Source organism: Symphalangus syndactylus, chromosome 12 (genome assembly GCF_028878055.3).
Source record: "Symphalangus syndactylus isolate Jambi chromosome 12, NHGRI_mSymSyn1-v2.1_pri, whole genome shotgun sequence".
NCBI lineage: Eukaryota > Metazoa > Chordata > Mammalia > Primates > Hylobatidae > Symphalangus > Symphalangus syndactylus.
Genome location: NC_072441.2, coordinates 128,094,565 through 128,117,629, shown reverse-complemented (window position 1 = coordinate 128,117,629; position 23,065 = coordinate 128,094,565). Strand labels below are relative to the sequence as shown.

The 23,065-nt window shown below is 36.6% G+C and overlaps 1 protein-coding gene across 8 annotated transcripts in view; it reads right to left on the bottom strand.

Moving 5' to 3' along the window:
- The window catches only part of AGBL4 (AGBL carboxypeptidase 4), a 1,484,537-nt gene that overhangs the window by 1,430,162 nt on the left and 31,310 nt on the right, over positions 1-23,065 (bottom strand). The window lies entirely within an intron of this gene.

Genomic DNA, 23,065 nt, shown 5'->3' with positions numbered 1-23,065 from the left:
CCAAAGTGCTGGGATTACAGGCATGAGCCACCACGCCCAGCCCAAGTGCAGGTTTTTTACATGCATATATTGCCTAGTGGTGAAGTTGGGCTTTTAGTGTACTCATCACCCTAACAGTGAACACTGTACCCAATTGGCAGTTTTTCAACCCTCACACCCCTTCCACCCTTTCCACTTTTCATAGTCTCCAATGCCTATTATTCCATTCTGTATGTCCATGTGTATCCATTGTTTAGTCCCCACTAATAAGTGAGAACCCATGGTATTTGATATTTTGTTTTCTGAGTTATTTCACTGAGGGTAATGGCCTACAATTCCATCAATGTTTCTGCAAAAGACATGATTTCATTCTTTTTATGGCTGAGTAGTAATCCAAGCTCTTCAAGAAGCCAAGGTGGGAGGACTGCTTAGGCCTAGGAGTTCGAGAGCACACAGACATTTTATCATCTCACACCATCACAAGAAGGGTGAGTATAGTACAATTCGACATTCTGAGAAAGAGACAACACTCATATAACTTTTATTACAGTTTATTGTTATAAGTGTTCTATCATATTATTGTTGTTAATCCCTTACTGTGCCTAATTTGTAAACTATATTGTAGGTATCTATGTAGAAGAAAAAAACATAGTGTATATAGGTTCAATATGATCCATGCTTCGGACATCCACTGGGGGTCTTAGAACATATCCCCCACAGATAAAGGGGGATTACTGTACATATGTTCTAAATACTTCACATACAGTATGTTGCTTAATCTTCACAATAACTCTATAAAGTAAGTAACATTATCTCCATTTTATAGAGGAGGAAATCAGGCCCAGAGAGGTTACTAACCTGCCTAAGATCACATGGCCATTAAGTGGCAGAACCAAGACCTGAAGTGAAAACCACCACCTGATAGTGGTGCGCAGGGCCACTGCCACCCCATAAGGTGCCTTTGTATGAATTAGAGCCAGGTGCCCTTTGAGTGGACACAGCTCTTTGCCAGGGTTCACAGGTTGGCAAGCCAAACACAGGCTAGGTTTTGCCCTTACTCATCCCTTGCCTGCGACTCCTTGTAAAGTAAACCACCTGCACAACCATAAACAGCAGCCCTAGTGTAACAGGTCAGCTAATAAACTGATCATAATTCCAATCATTTAGAACTGTGCTGTTTAATATGGTAGCTACTACATACCTGTGACTATTTAAATTTAAAATGCAGTTTCTCAGTCACAATGGCCACCCTTCAAATGCTCAATAGCTACACATGGCTAGCAGCTACTATGTTAGATAATTCAGATATAGTAGATAATTTCCATAATTGCAGAAAAATTCTTTGGGAAATACTGATTTAGAGTATACGTGTAAGAGTATTAGAATGTTTTAAAATATTATACCTGATTTCTCTATTTTACATATATATAAAATTATATATTGTTATATATTATCCTACACATTGTTATATATGGATTATCTATTATAAATATATATTATATATAATCATAAATAATTATACGGTATATCAATGATATTGTATATTATATAGAAATGATATTGTTATATATCATTATATTATATATTGTATATCATATATATATGATCTATACAATCATTTACATTTATATCTTATATTCCTAAGAGCATTACAGAAAATGCCTGCATAGGAAAAGGATTTTTTAGTGATACTTTAACATGATTTTATTGAATTTTCTGTACTGAGGATTTTAACAGACTGGAGGAAGGGAATAAGAGATATTTAACAGTACTGCAGAGTGGAGAAATAATAATTATTTATTGGTAGGAACACTAAAACAAATGAGTAGAACAAAATTATTCATGAAAGAAAGATAACTTTTTTATTACTATGGCAGCAAAATGTTTTCACTTCTGTATATTACTTGCAAGAATATGTCTTATGAAGCCATCTTAAGTGGACTCCTTAAAACACATTTTTGAGATTTGATTAGACTCTTAAAAAGAATGTTAGATAGGAGAGCTATGATACATAAGAAAGTTTCATTGCTTTCAACTTAGTGCCCCATAGTACCAGAAACATGTAGACAAATTAGAGCAAGCTCAATGAAGGGAAACAGAAGTGATTGTGAGAAAAAATGAGAGTGATTTATGAGAAAATATTAATAAAAATATGTATGGTGAAACCAGGTGATTTATAAAAGATCATAATAACTAAATACAAATAAATGGAGGACATAAACTTTAAGGAAATGTTTAGAAGCAATGAGAAGTTATAACTTAGACAAAGCCATTAAAATAAATGAGGCCAAATATAAGAGAACTTAAAGGAATAGATTTCACAAAGCAATATTTATTCTCAGGTGTGGAAATAGTCTTTCTTCACCTGGTAAGTGGCAAGAGCAGTGTGTATTTCTCAGCACTGCATTTTTAAAAATCAAAGTATTAATAAACCCTAGGAACAGAAATCTGGTACTGATGATCTAGCATTCTCTTTTCTTTTAACTGTAGTTCTCAGGATGCTATAACATGTCATCATCTTTTTCTAGAAATGATTTTCATGACCCTAATAGGAGATCTCCAAAGAGATAAACTAACAGGTTTTCTCCTAGAAGGAAGTAACATGTGTGCTGATGGAGTTCATTCAGAAAGAAGTTCACACTTACTCCTACCATCCTCTCCAATATCCACCTCCTCATTGAATTCTTTTGACATTTTATTTTTAAATACATATGCTTTAAATTTTTAAGGGAAAAAACACTGGAATAGAAAGAATGAAATTCACAAAACCTGGAAAAAATAAATATGCAGGAAATATTTTTGTAAACATCTAAACCTGTATAGAAGTCTACATCATACATTATATACATTTTTAACAAAAGTATTCCATATTTCAGAGATTCCAAAGATATCAAATGATGTGGTAGTTGCTATAGAAACTATTCTCTTTTAATGAAACTCAGATTAAATAACTGCATAAAACAAATTCAAATTTGAAATGCAATTACTATTCTAAAGCATATTTACATATTTGATTTTATAATGGTTACAGAAAACAAGATAAAATATTAAGAATACCTTTTACATTGCAAAATCAGTGGCAGTTATAAACTTAATTGCAACTCTGCCCTTAAATACAGTAGTGTTGGGTATAATGAAATTCTATTTCATAATAAAATCTCATACAAACTCTGTACCATTCGACTGCTTGGAAAAGCACTAATTTGCATGCAGTGAAAACAGTTCTGCAAATTTACCACTTTGCATAAATGGTATAAATTCAAGGCAAGTATAAAAAATTCCCCAAAGGCTTGAGTACATCAGATCAACGCTCAGAAAATGGCCAGCAAGTAACCAATGAAATTCCACAGCAAGTGACTTGACATAATAGTCAGGAAAGGTTCTACCTATCTAAAATTATAACACTTTCTCCCAGCCTACAGAGCTAAGATCCAGACTCGAGGTTTGCACACTCCTGTCTTACCACTGCCATATTGGAAATATCACAGAATTTGCAATCAAAGAGACCACATTTGAAATCCTAGCTCTAATATTTACACTCTATAATATTTTAAGCAAGATACTTCACCCCTCTAAACCTGTAAAACAAAGATAATACGTACCTCATAGGATCAATGAAAGATTAACAATATTTTGTCTATAATGCCTAGCATGGTTTCTGCACATTTGGTGCTCACTGCCTGATAGCTTCTGTTATTATTATTATAACTACTAAGACCATTATTGTTCCCACTACTGCTGCTGCAAGTACTAAAGCAAAAAGCAAAGCCATGGTAACATTTTTTGACTTTTGTTTCTTATATTTAACACGTCTTCACAGTCTTCCTAATGCGTGCATTGAAAGGCAGGGTAAAGGGTGTCGGTTGTGTCTGTTTAAGAGAACTGGCTTGAATCTGGCTGTGAAGCTGACCCGCCTGGGCTCATCCCAGCCACCTGCTAATTTCACCAGTTTCTTCTATGTGACACATTAGAGGAGACAAACACGCTTCATTTTGGAAGGGCTTCTGAAAATGGAGCCAACTAACAACTAGAATTTCTCGTTATTTGTCTTTTTAATTTGAATTGTAAAATTTTTGTTCATTCATTCTTTCCTCATACAAGTCTTCCCAGATCATCTTTTCTATGTTGGAGCATATGCATAGCACTTTTCTCAATGTATTTCGTATTCTAGCAGATTGGTTGCATTATTGGCCCATATTAATGGCTTCCCTGTACCCATACCTTTTGGGGGTTAAAATGTATATTGAGGGCCGGGCGCGGTGGCTCACGCTTGTAATCCCAGTACTTTGGGAGGCTGAGGCGGGCGGATCACGAGGTCAGGAGATCGAGACCACGGTGAAACCTCGTCTCTACTAAAAATACAAAAAAATTAGCCGGGCGTGGTGGCGGGCGCCTGTAGTCTCAGCTACTCGGAGAGGCTGAGGCAGGAGAATGGTGTGAACCCGGGAGGCAGAGCTTGCAGTGAGCCGAGATTGCGCCACTGCACTCCAGCCTGGGCGACAGAGCAAGACTCCGTCTCAAAAAAAAAAAAAAAAAAAAAAAAAAAGTATATTGATATAAATAACTGCACTAGATAGATATTGATAAATATCCTAGTGGAGATTATAAATAAAATGCCATGATAGCTCGAAAAAGGGAAACTATCTCTAACAAGGAAAATCACTGGGTAGCCCATTTTTCTCATCTTTGTAATTCAGGTAAAACTGTCCTCAGTTTTGGAAACCCTGAGCCATTTTCTGATTAAGTACAGAGAACACTTTCTCATGTAATATCACTGCTTGAAAAGCTCAAAATAAAGCACCTCCAGAATTACTTAAACTTGTGCTACAAAATGGCATCAGCATCACAGAGCTTTATAATGATGTCAAACAATCCTTTAAGGAATATAAAACTCCTATGCTACTTTGTAATTTTAACAAGCAAAACATATATACATAGTTTTAAAATACTGATAGGCAGCTCCACTCTTCTCCATCCCTGACGCAGTCCTCTTTCAACCATTTCTGACTTTAGTTCTTCTAAAACGATCTCCTCCATCCCTCTAAATAGTATGTATCCATCTCAATTTCTTAACTTATCAATTTAGAAGATACATTGTGATGATATCCTTCCGTAAAAGATTAGGCTTTAGCCAGTTTACTCAATATACACATATACTTCCCTTTGCCAATATTTTTATAATTATAAGTTACCTTTATAAACTTAAATATTAACTCATATTTCTAATTCTTGTCTCTTAACTCTAATAGCTTTTTCAACTCTCTTCACTGTCAGATGAAGATATTATTGTCCTTATTCTTCCCTCTATCTTTCATTCACTTCACCTCCCAGATTCCATGAGCTTCACCTCCCATCTTCCATGGGCTTCACTTCCCTTCTTCCATGGGCTTCACCTCCCATCGTCCATGGGCTTCACCTCCCATCTTCCATGAGCTTCACCTCCCATCTTCCATGGGCTTCACTTCCCTTCTTCCATGGGCTTCACCTCCCATCTTCCACGGGCTTCACCTCCCATCTTCCACGAGCTTCACCTCCCATCTTCCATGGGCTTCACTTCCCTTCTTCCATGGGCTTCACCTCCCATCTTCCATGGGCTTCACCTCCCATCTTCCATGGGCTTCACCTCCCATCTTCCATGGGCTTCACCTCCCATCTTCCATGGGCTTCACCTCCCATCTTCCATGAGCTTCACCTCCCATCTTCCATTAGCTTCACCTCCCATCTTCCATGGGCTTCACTTCCCTTCTTCCATGGGCTTCACCTCCCATCTTCCATGGGCTTCACCTCCCATCTTCCATGAGCTTCACCTCTCATCTTCCATGGGCTTCACCTCCCATCTTCCATTAGCTTCACCTCCCATCTTCCATGAGCTTCAACTCTCATTTTACACTATTCTACTTTTATATTATCTTCTGTAGACATAATAAACTTTCATGCTATGTCTAAAAGTTGGTTATAAATCAATCGACACCATTTAAAACAGAAAAACAGTTCACTGCAGGACCAGACAGTATGTTAGGACAGCATTTCCTTTTTTATGGCTCCAATGCCACAGCCCATAGACCATCTGAAGGAGAATATTTTTTGTACAATAGTAAAATGTGTTCTCTTTTCTCACCCTCCATCAATTGCTTTAAATAATACCACATTTTATTTCACTAAATTTTAAAATATTATTTGTGCTACATTTATTTTATTTCTATTGTTTTCAATTGGCTTTCTAATTTTTCTCACATACAAAAAAAAAAAAAAAAAACTTCAGCCTGTCCATCCACTGCATAGATGGTTAGGGATATTCCTTTTTTCTTCAAAGGTATTCTTCCAATAACGTTCTATCTTTCTGCTCTAATCAGGACTGATCATTCTCTAGGCCTGCTGCCTAGCCATTATCTTCCAATTTTCTTTCACTATCATCTAAGAGTAAATCTACTTTTCTCTTTCTGCATATTCTCTTTAATTCTGTTGGTATATATCCTTAAGCAACTTGAGATAGGAAGCCTCAAAGATACACATTCTGATTTTCAACGTGCCTGAAAATGACTTTATCTTCACATTTGACTGAAAATTTGGCTTGACATAGAATTTTAGGTTGAAAATAATTTCTTTTGGAACTTTGATGGACACTACTTTTTGTTTATACACACACAAACACACATACAAATAATTGGTCAGATGCAGTGGCTCATACCTGTAATGCTAGAACTTTGGGAGGCCAAGACAGGAGGATTGCTTGAGGCCAGGAATTTGAGACCACCCTGGGCAACATAGCAAGACCCTGCCTTTACAAAAAAAAAAAAAAAATTAGCCAGGTATAGTGGTATGAACTTGTAGTCCCAGCTACTTGGGAGACTGAGGCCAGAGAATCACCTAGGCCCAGAAGTTGAAGACTGCAGTGAGCTATGATTGTGCCACTGCCCTCTAGCCTAGGCAACAGAGAGAGACCCTATCACTAAAATAAACAACAAAAAAAATTATTTCAGGGTTGTTTATAAAAAGTAAAACTGTGAAACCCTAAATGCCCAACAATAGGGACAATTTAAAATAGTAGTTACAGTAGTTATAGTATATCCAAACTGTAGAGAACATTCAGTCATAAACATGATGACAATGTGAGAATATGGAAAGATATTCAGAATAAACAAGTAAATGTTTTCCAGAAACTAGTTATAAATGAACACACATATACTATTTTAGTTAAAATATACATTTTAAGATATACTGTGTATACACATACACACAGACACCTGTATGCATGGGTAAAGGAATAGAAGAATATATACCAAAATATTAACAGTGGTTATACCAGAGAAAACGTATTTTGGGTGATTTTATTTTATTCATATTTTCTGTATTATCTGAATTTTTAATAAAACACATGTGAGCCATTAGAAAGCTCAAAAAACAACATACAGTTGGCCCTTGAACAACATAGGCTTGGACTGTGTGGGTACAATATACAGATTTTTTTCAGTAAGTATATTGAAAAATTTTTTGAAGACTTGTGACAATTTTTTAAAAACCTATAGATGAACGATGTGGCCTAGAATATTTTTTAAATTAAGAAAAAGGTATGCCATGAATGCATAAAATATAGGTAGATACAAGTATATTTTATAATTTACTACTGTTAAATATATACAAATTTGTTATAAAAAGTTAAAATATATCAAAACTTACAAACTGTTATAGACCCTACATGGTATATTCACAGGAAAAAATGTAAGCAATTATAAAAATGCAGTGTTAAATCATAACTGCATAAAATTAACAGTAGTACATACTGTACTACTGTAATAATAACCACTTCCTGTTGCTTTTGTGGTGAACTCAAGGGTTGCAAATATCTGCTTAAAACACTGTGTGACACTAATCATCTCTGCATGAGCAGTTCATCTCTCCAGTAAAGCATATTGAATTAAAAAATAGTCTTTCTTCGTTTAGTGCAATACCATAAACTTTGAATAACAGCACAGGACCCATGTGGAATGCCACTAGTGACACTGGAAGTGCTCCCAAGAAGCAGAGGAAAGTCATGACACTACAAAAAAATAATTAATTGCTTGGTATGTACCATACATTGGAGTCTACAACTGTGGTTGTCCATTTCAGAAAGATGATTCATCTTGTAAACAGACAACATAAATTTGGGGTATTGATAAATACAGTATAGTATTATAAATGTATTTTCTCTTCCTTATGATTTTCTTAATAATATTTTCTTTTCTCTAACTTATGGTAGGAATACAGTATATAATACATATACGAAATATGTGTTAATTGACTATGTTATTGCTAAGGTTTCTAGTCAACAGTAGGCTATTAGTAAAGTTTTTGGGGCGGTCTAAAGTTACATGTGGATTTTTGACTGTGTGGGGCTGTTGGCGCCTCTAACCCATTGTTCAAGTGTCAAGCACATAGCAGAAATTTTTTATCTTTAATTTTGGTAAAAACACATAGCATACCCTAAAACTTAAAGTACAATAATAAAAAAAAAGAACTGAAAAAAAAACACATAGCATAAAATTCAACATCTTAATGATTTTTAAGTCTACGTACAGTTTAGTAGTGATAGATATATTCATATTATCATGCAACACATCTCCGGAACTTTTTCATTTTGCAAAACTGAAACTAAATTTTGTAAAACTGAAACTCTCTACCCATCAAACAACTTCCCATTTCCACCTTCCCTCGGCCCCTGGTTACCACCATTTTACTTTCATAATAAATTTGACTACTTTAAATACCACATATAAGTGGAATCATATAGTATTGTCTTTTTGTGACTGTCTTATTTCACTTATCATAATGTCCTCCAGGTTTACCATGTTGTATCATGTGACAGGATTTCCTTCCTTTTTAAGACTGAATAATATTCTATTGTATGTATATACCACATTTTGTGTATCCATTCATCTCCCAATGAACATTTGGATAGCTTCCACCTCTTGGCTATTGTAAATACTGCTACTGTGAACATGAGTGTGTAAATATCTCTTCAAGATCCCACTTTCAATTGTTTTGGATTTATAAATAGACACTTTTAAAGCTAATCAACTCTTAACTTCAAGATAAACTGGTATTCTCCATATCCTCTGTAAAACACTCTGGCTAATTGCATGGCATAGTAACTGCTCAAAGATAAAAGCTGTTCTCAAGTATGCCCTGTACTTCTGCTAGTACCAATTTATATTGTTTTCTAAGAGTTCACTTTTATCTGATACCAGGTTTATTTATGTCATTTGCACTTGGTATTGTAATTACTTTAATTGAGTATTACATAAACTATTTAATTACTAATGTGAAAGAAGGCCACTTATGAAGAAACAAAGTTGAATGCTTCTGGAAATTTTAAGAAGGTGAAGGCAAGTAGCTTAAAAATTGTTAGGTTAAAGGCAGAACAGAGAACTGCAAAACACTTATAAAATTATAACAATCTCAAAGGATTCTGTACACGCTTGCTTTATAAGTGTCTTTATATTCTAGCTCAACTTTGAAGAAAGCAAACCTGGAAAATGTAGACAATGCATTATTTTTGTAGTTTATGCAAAAAAGACGATATGGAATTCCAATCGTCAGAATAATACCAAAAGGAATGCCTTAGTGCTACATCCAAAGATTAGAGAATGAGTATATATTTATTTTATATGTCTTAAAGTATGTATGTACCATTTTTATGATTCACTGCTTTAACTGACCTTTCCAATTAACTAAACAACTATGGATTCAGATTGCTCCAGATAAGAGGTATTTTACTATTTCCATTTTAAACTAAAAATATTTAATATATATACACTATATATGTATATAAATATAAACATATACATCTATATATAAATATGAAAGCAATGGATACAGGCTGTCTGCATTCAAATCATAGCTCCACCAGTGACTAGCTAGATGGTAATGTATTTAACATCTCTGTGCCTTCCTTTCCTGATCAAGATAATAATCGCATTAACTTTATAGAGTTGTGCTGGGCAGATAATAAATGTGTGCTATTATAATTAAGTAAACTACTAAGCCAATTTCCTAATCCAGCCTAGGGACAATCTGGTAAATAAATCTGATAAATAGATTATACCCTGTGCCTCTTTTATCTATTTTGTAATCTTTACCAGAAGGATTTTCTTCCTCTATGTCTTCCTTAAATTTCCCCTTCTATAATTTAAAATAATTTGTTCAATTGTTTCAAACATGAAACTCATTGGATTTGACCAGGGATCCAGAGTGTAACTCTTGATGTCAAAGATACTAATTAAATGTTTAGTGAATATCACTGTTGCAGCTAAGGTACTGTTTTGTGTCTACTAAGGGTATTTCTTAATGTGAGAATTTTTTGAAGAGAAAGGTCTCTAAAATTAGTGAATACAGTTGAATGGTGATCATTAAGATGTGTTCAAAATTAAGTAGTATCCCAACACTACGTGAAACTTAGTGATGGCAGCAGTGGCCCATCTAGAGCCCCTGCTGCCGTGGCGCCAGGTGCAGTGGGGGAGATGTGGCCAGGGCTGCGCTCCACAGAGCTGGCAGGAGCCAAGGGCAGCTGTCCTTCTGAGTTGACAGAGCGGGAGCTTTGTGCTCCCTGTGCACAGCTGGGTATGTGCATGCTCAGGGCAGTGCTGACACACCTACCCCCTGCCACCTTGGCCCCCTGCAGACTTTGGGTGCCAACAAGCACAGAAGAGAGGCCAAGGGGGTGCCGAGGGCAGCTCAGCACTGGACTACAGGCGCCCCCTCAGCATGAAGAGCCTGGGCACCATGAACAACAGCAGGAAGCAGAAAGGCTTGGGGCAGAAAGGGGTGGGTCCCCAATGAAGCCCCACCTTCAAGCTGGGGAGGGCCTGAAGCCTGGGAGCCAGGCTGCCAGTCCCATGGACCAGAGTGGGGACTTATGGTGCTTTTTCTGGGGCTACCTGGTGGCTGCCCACGAACCAATCAATATGCACTTCATCCCCTCTGAACCCCATAAAAACCCCAGACTCAGACGTCAGGACAATCAGCTGTGGAGAGGGGGTACCCACTCCAGGGTCTCCTCTCTGCTGAGAGCTAAGAGGTATCCAGATGACCAGCTGTGGAGAGGAGCTACCCACTCCAGGGTCTCCTCTCTTCTGACAGTTGAGAGATATTGGGGCAAACAGCTGCAGAGAAGAGTTACCCACTCCTGGATCTCCTCTCTGATGACAGCTAAGCACCCAGCAGAACAGCCTGGCTATGAATAAGAGCTATCCACTGCAAGTCTCCTCTGAGCTGTTCTATCTTTCAATAAAGCTCCTCTTTGCCTTGTTTACCCTCCACTTGTCTGCATACCTCATTCTTCCTGCACATGGGACAAGAACTTGGGACCTGCCAAATGGCAGGGCTGAAAGAGCTATAATACAAACAGGGCTGAAAAATGCCTCTTAACTCGCCACGTTGCAGGCAACAAGAAAGAGAGAAGAGCTGCAGCACTTTGAGGAGCCCAGACCTAGAAGCTCTCCAAACCAGAACTGTGACACCCTCTTTGGGGCTCTGCAGTTCCTGACGTCTCCAAGCTTCTGGGCACCAATGCATTCTCCAGTGCCAGACGTGGAAGCTGCTTGTGGTACACCTAATCTAGCCACAGCTTCACAGGGAGCCAGCACCTTATGCTGCCTGCCCCACCACAGCCAGCATGCCTGGCTGTGCACAGTGGTGGGACCCCATGCTCACTTGCTTACACACCCCTCGCTGCTCTACTCACCTTTGGCAGGCATGGGATCCAGGCCAGTAGCACAAGTCACAGGCAGCCTGCCAGGTGAAGTGGCCAATGGCATCTTTGCCCTAGTTTTGCTTGGCCAAAAAATCTCGGGCAAAGGCGCCATTGGCCACAGAGGTTTCCAGCTGGCAAAGCAACACCCCAAGCATCCCGTAACATTGGTAAGATTAGAATTTAGGTTAATCAGTACTTTGAATACATCTACTTTGATCATGAACATTTTTTCGATTTTTTTCATACTTGCAGAAGTTCATAAAGAATTTAAAATATTGTGCTATAACCATAGATCAGTTATGCATACCTGGTTTTGCAGTATGCATTTCACTGTGACTCCCAGTCCCAATCACTGACTGAATGGGCTCCCTGTGGCCCAGGAGACCCCAGAAAAGCCTTAAAACCTTAAAACTGAGTTCCCAGCCATGATGGGACAGGTCCGATGTGGCTTGTTATACTCTCCCTCTTTTGGGGTTTAGACACAACTGACCAGCACTGTTAAAATAGAGATCATGAGACTGATAGAGCAGACTCTTCTATGGCAGTAAGATACCAAATTATATACGGGACCTAAGTCCATGTCAGGCAAGGGTAAAGTCGGGCACTCCTATACTTAACGAATAAACTATGTTCTAACTGCCACAAGGTTTTTCTTGTTCTCTAGCAGCTAAACAAGCACTGCCCTTGAGATAAGCAATATTAAAACAATTACAGCTCAGCCAGCTCACAGATTCTGACTAACTAACTAACCATAACTACAGTTTTCATTGGACAAGGGACTGATTTCGGTAACTTTCTCGTACAGAAGACCACCAGCCATGGACTGGTTCTGGGCAGTTTACAGAGACTGCACCTTTGAGAGCCTTCATGTCCTGAAAAGACCTGTTGACATAGAGAGCTTAACTGTAACACATTTAAATGTTAAGTCTCTACCCAGGGTGAACATAGATCTTATGTAACATACATGTTTGTTCAATACACATGCATCAGGACTACCTTCATGAATATTCATAGCTCCTCTTGTAACCTGTTGAACATGTATATTTAGCCAAATTGTTCAGCAAAAACTCCCACCCTAACACCCCTCCACCTTCCAGGTGCCTATCTTTGGTCTTTGCCAGAGGAACACTTCCCAGCCTGCAGTATGGCCACTTTGCAGGCTGTAACTCTTTAGAAGAAATAAAGTCTCCTCTCCAAATTTATAAAGACTTTGTGATTTTTTTCAGTTTACAATTGAAACCAACAGAAATATAAGATATTACATAATTGAAACAAAAGCAGCTTATGAAAGGGTGTCAAAAACCACAAAAGACATTTATAAATGAGTCTGAGACTCAGCAGAGGAGTCTGACATGGAGCAATCACTGCAGAGACAGAAACAGAAGATTAAATGGCATCATTCAAAAAGAGCACATAGATTGAGAGAAAAGAGTTAACAATAGAACCCTGGAAATACCAAGACAGAGAAAGAGAAGTCATCGGACAAGGCAGAAAACACAGACAAGTGTGAGAAAAATCACTTACTCTATCTTTCAACCAGCACTTCTTGCCCAACTACAGTACTACATGCTTGGGAGAAATACGTTATAGAAGCCAAGGGGTATATTGCATGATACTGAGGTTTATAATACGAATAATCTTGTCACCCAGGTAATGAGCATAGTACCCAACACTTAGTTTTTCAACACTTCCCCGCCTGCCCCACATTCCCTCTTGTAAAATACCTACACAATGTACCCCCGAATCTAAAATAAAAATTGAAATTATTTTTTAAAATAAATCATTTTATTAGAAATGAATCCAAGAGGAAGGCGACTCAAAGACAGAATAAACAATAGTGGCAAATACTAGAGAGAGCTCAAGAAATAAAAGCCTGAGAAACATATTTAGAAGGTAATTAACTTTAGAGAGTGTATTTTCTCTATAGTGATGGGTGTAGATGATGGATGGAAAGTTGAGGGAGGTAACTGAAAAGAAAAAAATCACAAGTATAGACTTTCAAAAAGTTCAGTTATAAGGCAGTAGCCAGAGGTGATGCCTACTTGAGAAATTGATTTGTTGTTCTATAGATGAGAGATGGTTAAGAATGCTTACATATAATGAGGAAGAAGCCAGTACACACGGGCCTTTCAGCACACTCTTTAACAACATATTTGTTTGCTGTTCAGCTCTTCATAAAAAATTACTTGTTTGAATGCAGTATCTATTTTACCTTCAGATGTTCAGCTCTTTGAATGTAATGACCCCTAATCTTTGATACTTCTTTGATTCATTTAATAAGAACAAGTGCAATTATACCATATTTTACAATACCTGAAAATCAACTATGCAGTTGATCCTCACAAATATTATTTTCCCTACTTACAGATAAATGCCTGAGGTTTAAAGCGGGTAAATAATTTTCCCCAAACTAGTAGGTAGCAAGTTTCTTAAGAAAAAAAGGGAAAATAAAAAAGCCCAATTCCTCCTGCTTCAACACTTTAATTATATCCTACTACACTTCTACTAAGGACATTCCAGATAACATAAGAAATCTCTTGAGTTATTGAAACAGATTGATTTTTAACTCTTTTTATGTAGATGTAACATACATACAGAAAAGCACACCAATCGTAAGTATGTAGACCAATAAAATATCACATTGAACACATTTATATAACAATCACTCACATCAAGAAACAGAACATTTCTACCACCACAAAGTCCTCATCTTGCCCCTTCCCAATCAATAGATCTTATGCCTCTCCAAAAGTAAACCCTGTTCTGACTTCCAACAACATGGAGTAGTTTTTTACTGTTCCTGGGCTTAATATTAATGAAATAATGTGATACATATTATTTACTGCCCATTTCTTTAACTCAACATTTCATTCATTCTCATTGCTGTAAAGTATTACATTGTAATATGCCATTCTGTTGACTGTTATGTGGGTTACTCCGACTTCCATCTATTATTTAAAAAATACTGTTTCAGTATTTTTGTGCACGTCTTTGGTGCACATATGTACATATTCGGAGGAAGTACATATACCTAGCAGTAGATCTTAGGGCATGCATATGCCCAACTTAAATAGATCCTACCAAACTGTTTTCTAAGCGGTTGTACCAGTTTATATTCCCACCAGCAGCATATGAGAGTTTCAAGAGCTCCACATATTGTGCGGCAGATTCATTCTGAAAATATTTTACACCAATTTCTCACATATTTCTATTTCATAATGCACTCTTTAAAAGCCAAATATTTTGCTAATATTTCTTCTTTATTGAATACCAAGGTCCCAGGCCTTACTAAACTTGAATAACTTTCTTACATGCTACCATTACCCGTGAAAACAAAAAAATGATACCTATATTCATCAATGTACTTTCAATGTATTTTATACCACAAGTTATCTGTTATTCCAAATTATAATCTTTCTTTCCTCACATTTCTTAGTAAGAAAATATTTGTGTGATACCTGGAGTGCCTATCTAACATCATCTATCCCCTAAAAATCTACAGAAGATTTTGATGGGTTAGTCACTTATTCCTCTAGGAAACCACTTTCCTGCTGGTAAAGGAAATGATCTATGTATAATACAGCCACTCAAGGGAAAAAAACAGATCTATAAAAAACATCAGCATATACTAGCATGACTTTCAACTATATTTAATACTTTGCAAGGCATTGTTTATACTTAGTGCCAAATCATTAGAGTAATTCTAATTTTATCAACAAATGTGGCGAAGAGGCAGAAAAATAGTCTCAATCATAAGAGTTTTGAAATTATTTATTTCATTTTCTAAGAAACAAGCCTTTTAGCCAAAGAGCTTTGGTATATTGTTAACATTTTTACATTGGTCCTATGATAATAATAGCTGAGCTATCTAAAATAGTTCTTCCTAAAGGCAAATCAATTCAACAGTTTTTAATAACTAAATGGCCAAACTGACATATCTTTAGGGAGATGGGATTCAGGGATCTTTTATCAGTACTCAGAAAACTAACGAAATATATTTCAAGACATCTAGAAAATGTGAGGAGAAGCTATGTAAAATAGCAATGTAACAACAAATAAAATACTGATGAGCATTTTTGTGTTCAGTGTTATCCATCTAAAACTTGCCAAGCACGTATTATATTTAAGACAACTCCAAATCTAAGAGTGTCCACTGAATTCATACTTTATTCAAATACTATACAGAAATTATACACTTTTATAATTTTTATAAAAGTTGTTATATTTGTGTAATTCTTTATTATAAACTTTTTCATCCAATTTCTCATGATGTAACTTTTTAACAAATACATCTACATTGTGTTTACTGTACTAAGTACTTCGCAACTATTAACTCACTTAATTGTTAAAAACAACTATTCCAATCAATAGAAAAAGAGGGAATCTTCCCTAAGTCATTTGATGAGGCCAGCATCATCCTGATACCAAAGCCAGACAGAGACACAACAAAAAAAGAGAAATTTAGACTAATATCCTTGATGAACATCGATGCAAAAATCCTCAATAAAATACTGGCAAACCGAATCCAGCAGCACATCAAAAAGCTTATACACCATGATCAAGTGGGCTTCATCCCTGGGATGCAGGGCTGGTTCAACATACGCAAATCAATAAGTGTAATCCAGCATATAAACAGAACCAAAGACAAAAACCACGTGATTATCTCAATAGATGCAGAAAAGGCCTTTGACAAAATTCAACAACGCTTCATGCTAAAAACTCTCAATAAATTAGGTATTGATGGGACATATCTCAAAATAATAAGAGCTATCTACGACAAACCCACAGCCAATATCATACACAATGGACAAAAACTGGAAGCATTCTCTTTGAAAACTGGCACAAGACAGGGATGCCCTCTCTCACCACTCCTATTCAACATAGTGTTGCAAGTTCTGTCCAGGGCAATCAGGCAGGAGAAGGAAATAAAGGGCATTCCATTAGGAAAAGAGGAAGTCAAATTGTCCCTGTTTACAGATGACATGATTGTATATCTAGAAAACCCCATCATCTCAGCCCAAAATCTCCTCAAGTTGATAAGCAACTTCAGCAAAGTCTCAGGATACAAAATCAATGTACAAAAATCACAAGCATTCTTATACACCAATCACAGACAAACAGAGAGCCAAATCATGAGTGAACTCCCATTCATAATTGCTTCAAAGAGAATAAAATACCTAGGAATCCAACTTACAAGGGATGTGAAGGACCTCTTCAAGGAGAACTACAAACCACTGCTCAATGAAATAAAAGAGGATACAAACAAATGGAAGAACATTCCATGCTCATGGGTTGGAAGAATCAATATCGTGAAAATGGCCCTACTGCCCAAGGTAATTTATAGATTCAATGCCATCCCCATCAAGCTACCAATGACTTTCTTCACAGAATTGGAAAAAGCTACTTTAAAGTTCATATGGAACCAAAAAAGAGCCCGCATCCCCAAGTCAGTCCTAAGCCAAAAGAACAAAGCCGAAGGCATCACGCTACCTGACTTCAAACTATACTACAAGGCTACAGTAACCAAAACAGCATGGTACTGGTACCAAAACAGAGATATAGATCAATGGAACAGAACAGAGCCCTCAGAAATAATGCCACATACCTACAACTTTCTGATCTTTGACAAACCTGACAGAAACAAGCAATGGGTAAAGGATTCCCTATTTAATAAATGGTGCTGGGAAAACTGAATAGCCATAGGTAGAAAGCTGAAACTGGATCCCTTCCTTACACCTTATACAAAAATTAATTCAAGATGGATTAAAGACTTACATGTTAGACCTAAAACCATAAAAACCCTAGAAGAAAACCTAGGCATTACCATTCAGGACACAGGCATGGGCAAGGACTTCATGTCTAAAACACCAAAAGCAATGGCAACAAAAGCCAAAATTGACAAATGGGATCTAATTAAACTAAAGAGTTTCTGCACAACAAAAGAAACTACCATCAGAGGGAACAGGCAACCTACAAAATGGGAGAAAATTTTCACAACCTACTCATCTGACAAAGGGCTAATATCCAGAATCTACAATGAGCTCAAACAAATTTACAAGAAAAAAAAAAACACCCCCATCAAAAAGTGGGCAAAGGACATGAACAGACACTTCTCAAAAGAAGACATTTATGCAGCCAAAAAACACATGAAGAAATGCTCATCATCACTGGCCATCAGAGAAATGCAAATCAAAACCACAATGAGATACCATCTCACACCAGTTAGAATGGTGATCATTAAAAAGTCAGGAAACAACAGGTGCTGGAGAGGATGTGGAGAAATAGGAACACTTTTACACTGTTGGTGGGACTGTAAACTAGTTCAACCATTGTGGAAGTCAGTGTGGCGATTCCTCAGGGATCTAGAACTAGAAATATCATTTGACCCAGCCATCCCATTACTGAGTATATACCCAAAGGACTATAAATCATGCTGCTATAAAGACACATGCACACGTATGTTTATTGTGGCACTATTCACAATAGCAAAGAGTTGGAACCAACCCAAATGTCCAACAACGATAGACTGGATTAAGAAAATGTGGCATCTATACACCATGGAATACTATGCAGCCATAAAAAATGATAAGTTCATGTCCTTTGTAGGGACATGGATGAAACTGGAAACCATCATTCTCAGTAAACTATCGCAAGGATAAAAAACCAAACACCGCATGTTCTCACTCATAGGTGGGAATAGAACAATGAGAACACATGGACACAGGAAGGGGAACATCACACTCCGGGGGGAGGGATAGCATTAGGAGATACACCTAATGCTAAATGATGAGTTAATGGGTGCAGCACACCAACATGGCACATGGATACATATGCAACAAAACTGCACATTGTGCACATGTACCCTAAAACTTAAAGTACAATAAAAAAAAATTGTAGGTAAATGGAGAGCCAGAACTTGAACCTAGACAGTCTAATTCAAGTTCATGCCTCTAACCACACAAAGTACTGAAAAAACATGTACGAATTTAACCAAAAAAAAAAAAAACCCTATTCTTTTTTATAATAAATCTTTGCTATACCTAGCCTAGAGAATTTACTTAAGGGAAGAAAAGTTTATAGGAAGACTCAAAGACAAAAAGCATAATCCTTTGCCATATGCATATTTAGCTTGCTTAAAACAGTATGTCATCAATTTTATAAATATATTAAGAGAAAATATGAAAACATATTTATCCTTAAGCAATAAAAGCTTCTTTTAAACAGTTTGGAATTACAAAACCTGGAGCAAATAAAAATAATTTTAACTTCTCTAATTATGCTTTAATCAAGAATGCAATTCTAATCAAGTTTTTATCCACCCATTTATCTAGACTTTCCTAAGCACAGTATTTGAGAATACCAAAAGGCAATTTCATTTTGTTTGTCAGGGAAGAAAAAGGATATAAGAGAACTCTAAGGTCACTTAGTCAATTTCCTGCTCAGTCGTTTTATTTTCCCTATATTACCCAGGGCTTTGCAGAGCTATAATAGAGAGTGCTAGAGTGCACATTTTCCCCTCAGTGATATAGAATGTTTCCAGCAAAATGAAAATATGTTCAAGTCAACTTTTTTAAAAAAGAAAGGCATGCCTGCATGAAGCAAAGAAAGGACCATTCAAGTATTTACTTTCCTGGTCTTAACAGATTTCAACTCATAATGGCCCTGCTTCCTCTGACTAGTTTTACTATTTAATATAAGTACTGTAGCTCCAAATCAAATACATCTAGAATCTTCACATATTACCAAAATAACCGAAAGAATACCTGGAAAAAACTATGGTTCTGCAGCTATAAAAGTCACTTCAATCCCAATGTAAATTCTCTGTAAACTCCACCCCAGTTTCTTAAAAAGTAATAGGAGTAGTAACTGTAAGAGAATTAATATTAGAACCATACTATATTTTTGATGTGCATTCAAAAATGCTTCTGTCTCCAGCAAACCATAGCACCTGAAATTCCCATTCGAGTAACTTTTTGAATATCCAGATAACACCATTGAACTGCCTTAACACTAATACTTCATGCATAACACACACAATTAACCCTAGAAACAAACCCGTATTTGTGCACCTGTCATAAGAGAAGAATGAGACTCAGTGAAGTTAGCATAACAGTCCCAAGATCACACAGCTTGACGGAGCTACCATTCAAATCCTCAACCAAGACTAGTGTAAATATACTACAGCTGCCTCAGTTCCCAAGTGGGCTGAAAGGAATAACAGATGATTACACATCAACATAAAATAATGGATTAATTTAACAGAAAACAGCATACAACAGAGCTGTGAGGAAAGGGGAAAACAAGACACGTACATTTGAAATGTAGAGAAGGCTGAACTTTGGGAGATCTGCAGCCTAATGCCCTAATCAGGCAGGAAAGGCTCCAATGGGATGGCACCAATGAGGTAGGGTCTAGATAGGAACAATGAGGGGACAAGCACAGCAGAGACATGGTACGTAGATAAATAGCTTTCACAGCTTAACATAGGCCTGTTGTGGTAGTTATATATCCAATACTATAGGTATAGTTAGTATCTTTATTTCTACCAGCTTACAAACTTATTTTTTTCTTCAAAATATATGAAGAAAGAGCAGATACCCTTCCAGCTTTAGGGCTTGCTCAAAAATGCCCATAATTGACATCAATGAATGACCTCTATTTAGACTATTTAAAAGAATATCAGAAATTCTCCTTTGTTTTAAATCAAGTTGTTGTTTGACTGATTTAAAAAGATTAAATCAGCTATATGTCTGTGTATTTGCTTTAAAAATAAAAATGTTTAAATATGAAATGGCATTCCAATCTGCTCTATCATGCTGAAATGCTACAGAAATTTCTAAAATATTCTCTCTTTACAGCATTATCTCCTTACAGATACCATAGATCTTACAGTAGTTGTACAGTATAAAATGCAAGAGAGTATCTGAAGGTCTTAGGCATTTTGATTACTTCCTGGTGGGTATACCTTCAATTACATAATTTTACATAATTTCCTATTTCTTTCCAGAAAGGGTAAACACAAAAAATACCTAGTGGGTGAGGAGTGGAAGGCAGCTAGAGATTATCTGTTAAATCCTGTGCCTCTAGGCATAACAAACAAATTGTGTATTTTAAACACAATTTTGTAAAACAATCCAAACAAATTAAAAACAAAAAGCAAACCTTTCAACTCTTACCATATACTGGTATAATTTTTATAATGACACTAAGTACTAACATTAATTGTAATGCCAATGTGAAGATGGCATTTGTTTTTCACATTTAATATGGTTAGGCTTTCTGTTCCCACCCAAATCTTATCCTGAATTGTAATCCCCAGGTGTTGAGTGAGGAAACTGGTGGGTGGTGATTGGATCATGTGGGTGGTTTCCCCCATGCTGTTCTCATAATAGTGAGTGAGTTCTCACGAGATCTGATGGTTTTATAAGGGTTTGGCCACAAGTTCCTCTTTCATTCACTTGTCTCTCTCCTGCTGCCTTGTGAAGAAGGTGCCTGCTTCTCCTTTTGCCACGATTATAAGTTTCCTGAGGCCTCCTCAGCCAGGCGATACTGTGAGTCAGTCAAGTCTCTTTCCTTTATAAATTCCCCAGTCTCAGGTAGTATCTTTATAGCAGTATGAAAACGGACTAATACAACACTTTATTTTCTTTTAGCTACTGTATACAATCTTTATAAAGCCCTAGGCTGAGTAGTACTAATTGTAATGGCATACCTAAAGGCATCTGTGATCTGTCACTGATTAGCCATGTAATCTTGGCCAAGCTATTTAACAATGTGAGCCACATTCCTCACTATAAAACTGATGATACTACGGTATAATACCTCTGAATAGGTTTGTAAGGATTAAATAAGTTTCAGAAATCTGTAGCATGTAGGATATGTTTAGCACAATGACTTCTACTAATGTGAATTACACATATGAAATTTCTGTGTATGTTCTGAAGTGTTGTAAAGATGCACTATTATCATCACTAACATATCATACTAAAGATTATATGCATAATCTTCATTGAAAAAACTCAAACCTAATAGGGTCATTTGAGAACTAACAGCAGAGCACATGTGAAAAATGTTTAACACAAGGCAAGCTCTCAATAAATGTTTATTTAAAAATCCATGAGTGAAAAACCCCCAGTGAAGCCGAACATGGAGATTTAGTAAACTATGTAGCTCCAGACTATTATATGACTACAATATTTACATATAATAACCTTTCATTTATGAGATAGAATATTATGTTGCATATTAAAATCATCAATTATTAATGTTTTGAGTCCAAAGACCCTCATGAAATGTTATTAGGGCCAATAAAATGTGAATTCCCCTTGTAGGGCATTAGTTTTAATATATATTAAAAAACACATATATAATTATATACATATATTTATTTCAATATATGTATAAATAATTCCTATGCATCTGCATACATGACAATCACTTCTAAAAACAAATATATTGCAATCTTTATAATACTCAGATTTTGCCAAAAATTTTACAAAGCCCGGTTTTTCTAAATCTTTAAACAAATGATTTATTTTCACATCCAACTTACTTTAGACAATATAAATCTATATTTAGATAATCAACCATACACACTTTCATCAGCTTTATCTCCTCTCCTGATTCTCTCCCAGAATCAAGTTTCACATTTCTAACTGCATCCTCATCATATCCACATGGATATACCATTATTACTGCAAGTTCAAGGTGCCTAAAATAAATCTATCCTTTCCACAACAAAACTATGTCCTCCTTTGATTCTTCCATTTCTGTCAATGAATCCCCAAGTTTGACAACTCAGTTTTTTTTTTTATTCCTTTCTCTCTCCTCTCTGGAGAGACAACATCATATACAACCAACATTAAAGGGCTTTGGAGTCAACTAGATCTGAGTTAGTCCTGTTTCTACTTCTTACTAACTATGTGAGCTTAAGCAAGTTATTATACACTCTACACTTAAGTTCCGTATCTATAAAATAGAAATTAATCTCATTTACCTTGCAAGATTATGGAAGACTTAAATATAAGATATATAAAGTACCTAGGAAATAGTGAGCTTTTACAAATGTTGATAAAGCCACTTCTCTTCCTTCACCACAACCAGTCATCAAGAACTATAAATCCTTACTTTGGGCTGGGTGCGGTGGCCCACGCCTGTAATCCCAGCACTTTGGGAGGCTGAGGCAGGCGATCATAAGATCAGGAGATTGAGACCATCCTGGCTAACACGGTGAAACCCCGTCTCTACTAAAAACACAAAAAAATTAGCTGGGTGTGGTGGCGGGCACCTGTAGTCCCAGCTACTCGGGAGGCTGAGGCAGGAGAATGGCATGAACCCAGGAGGCAGAGCTGGCAG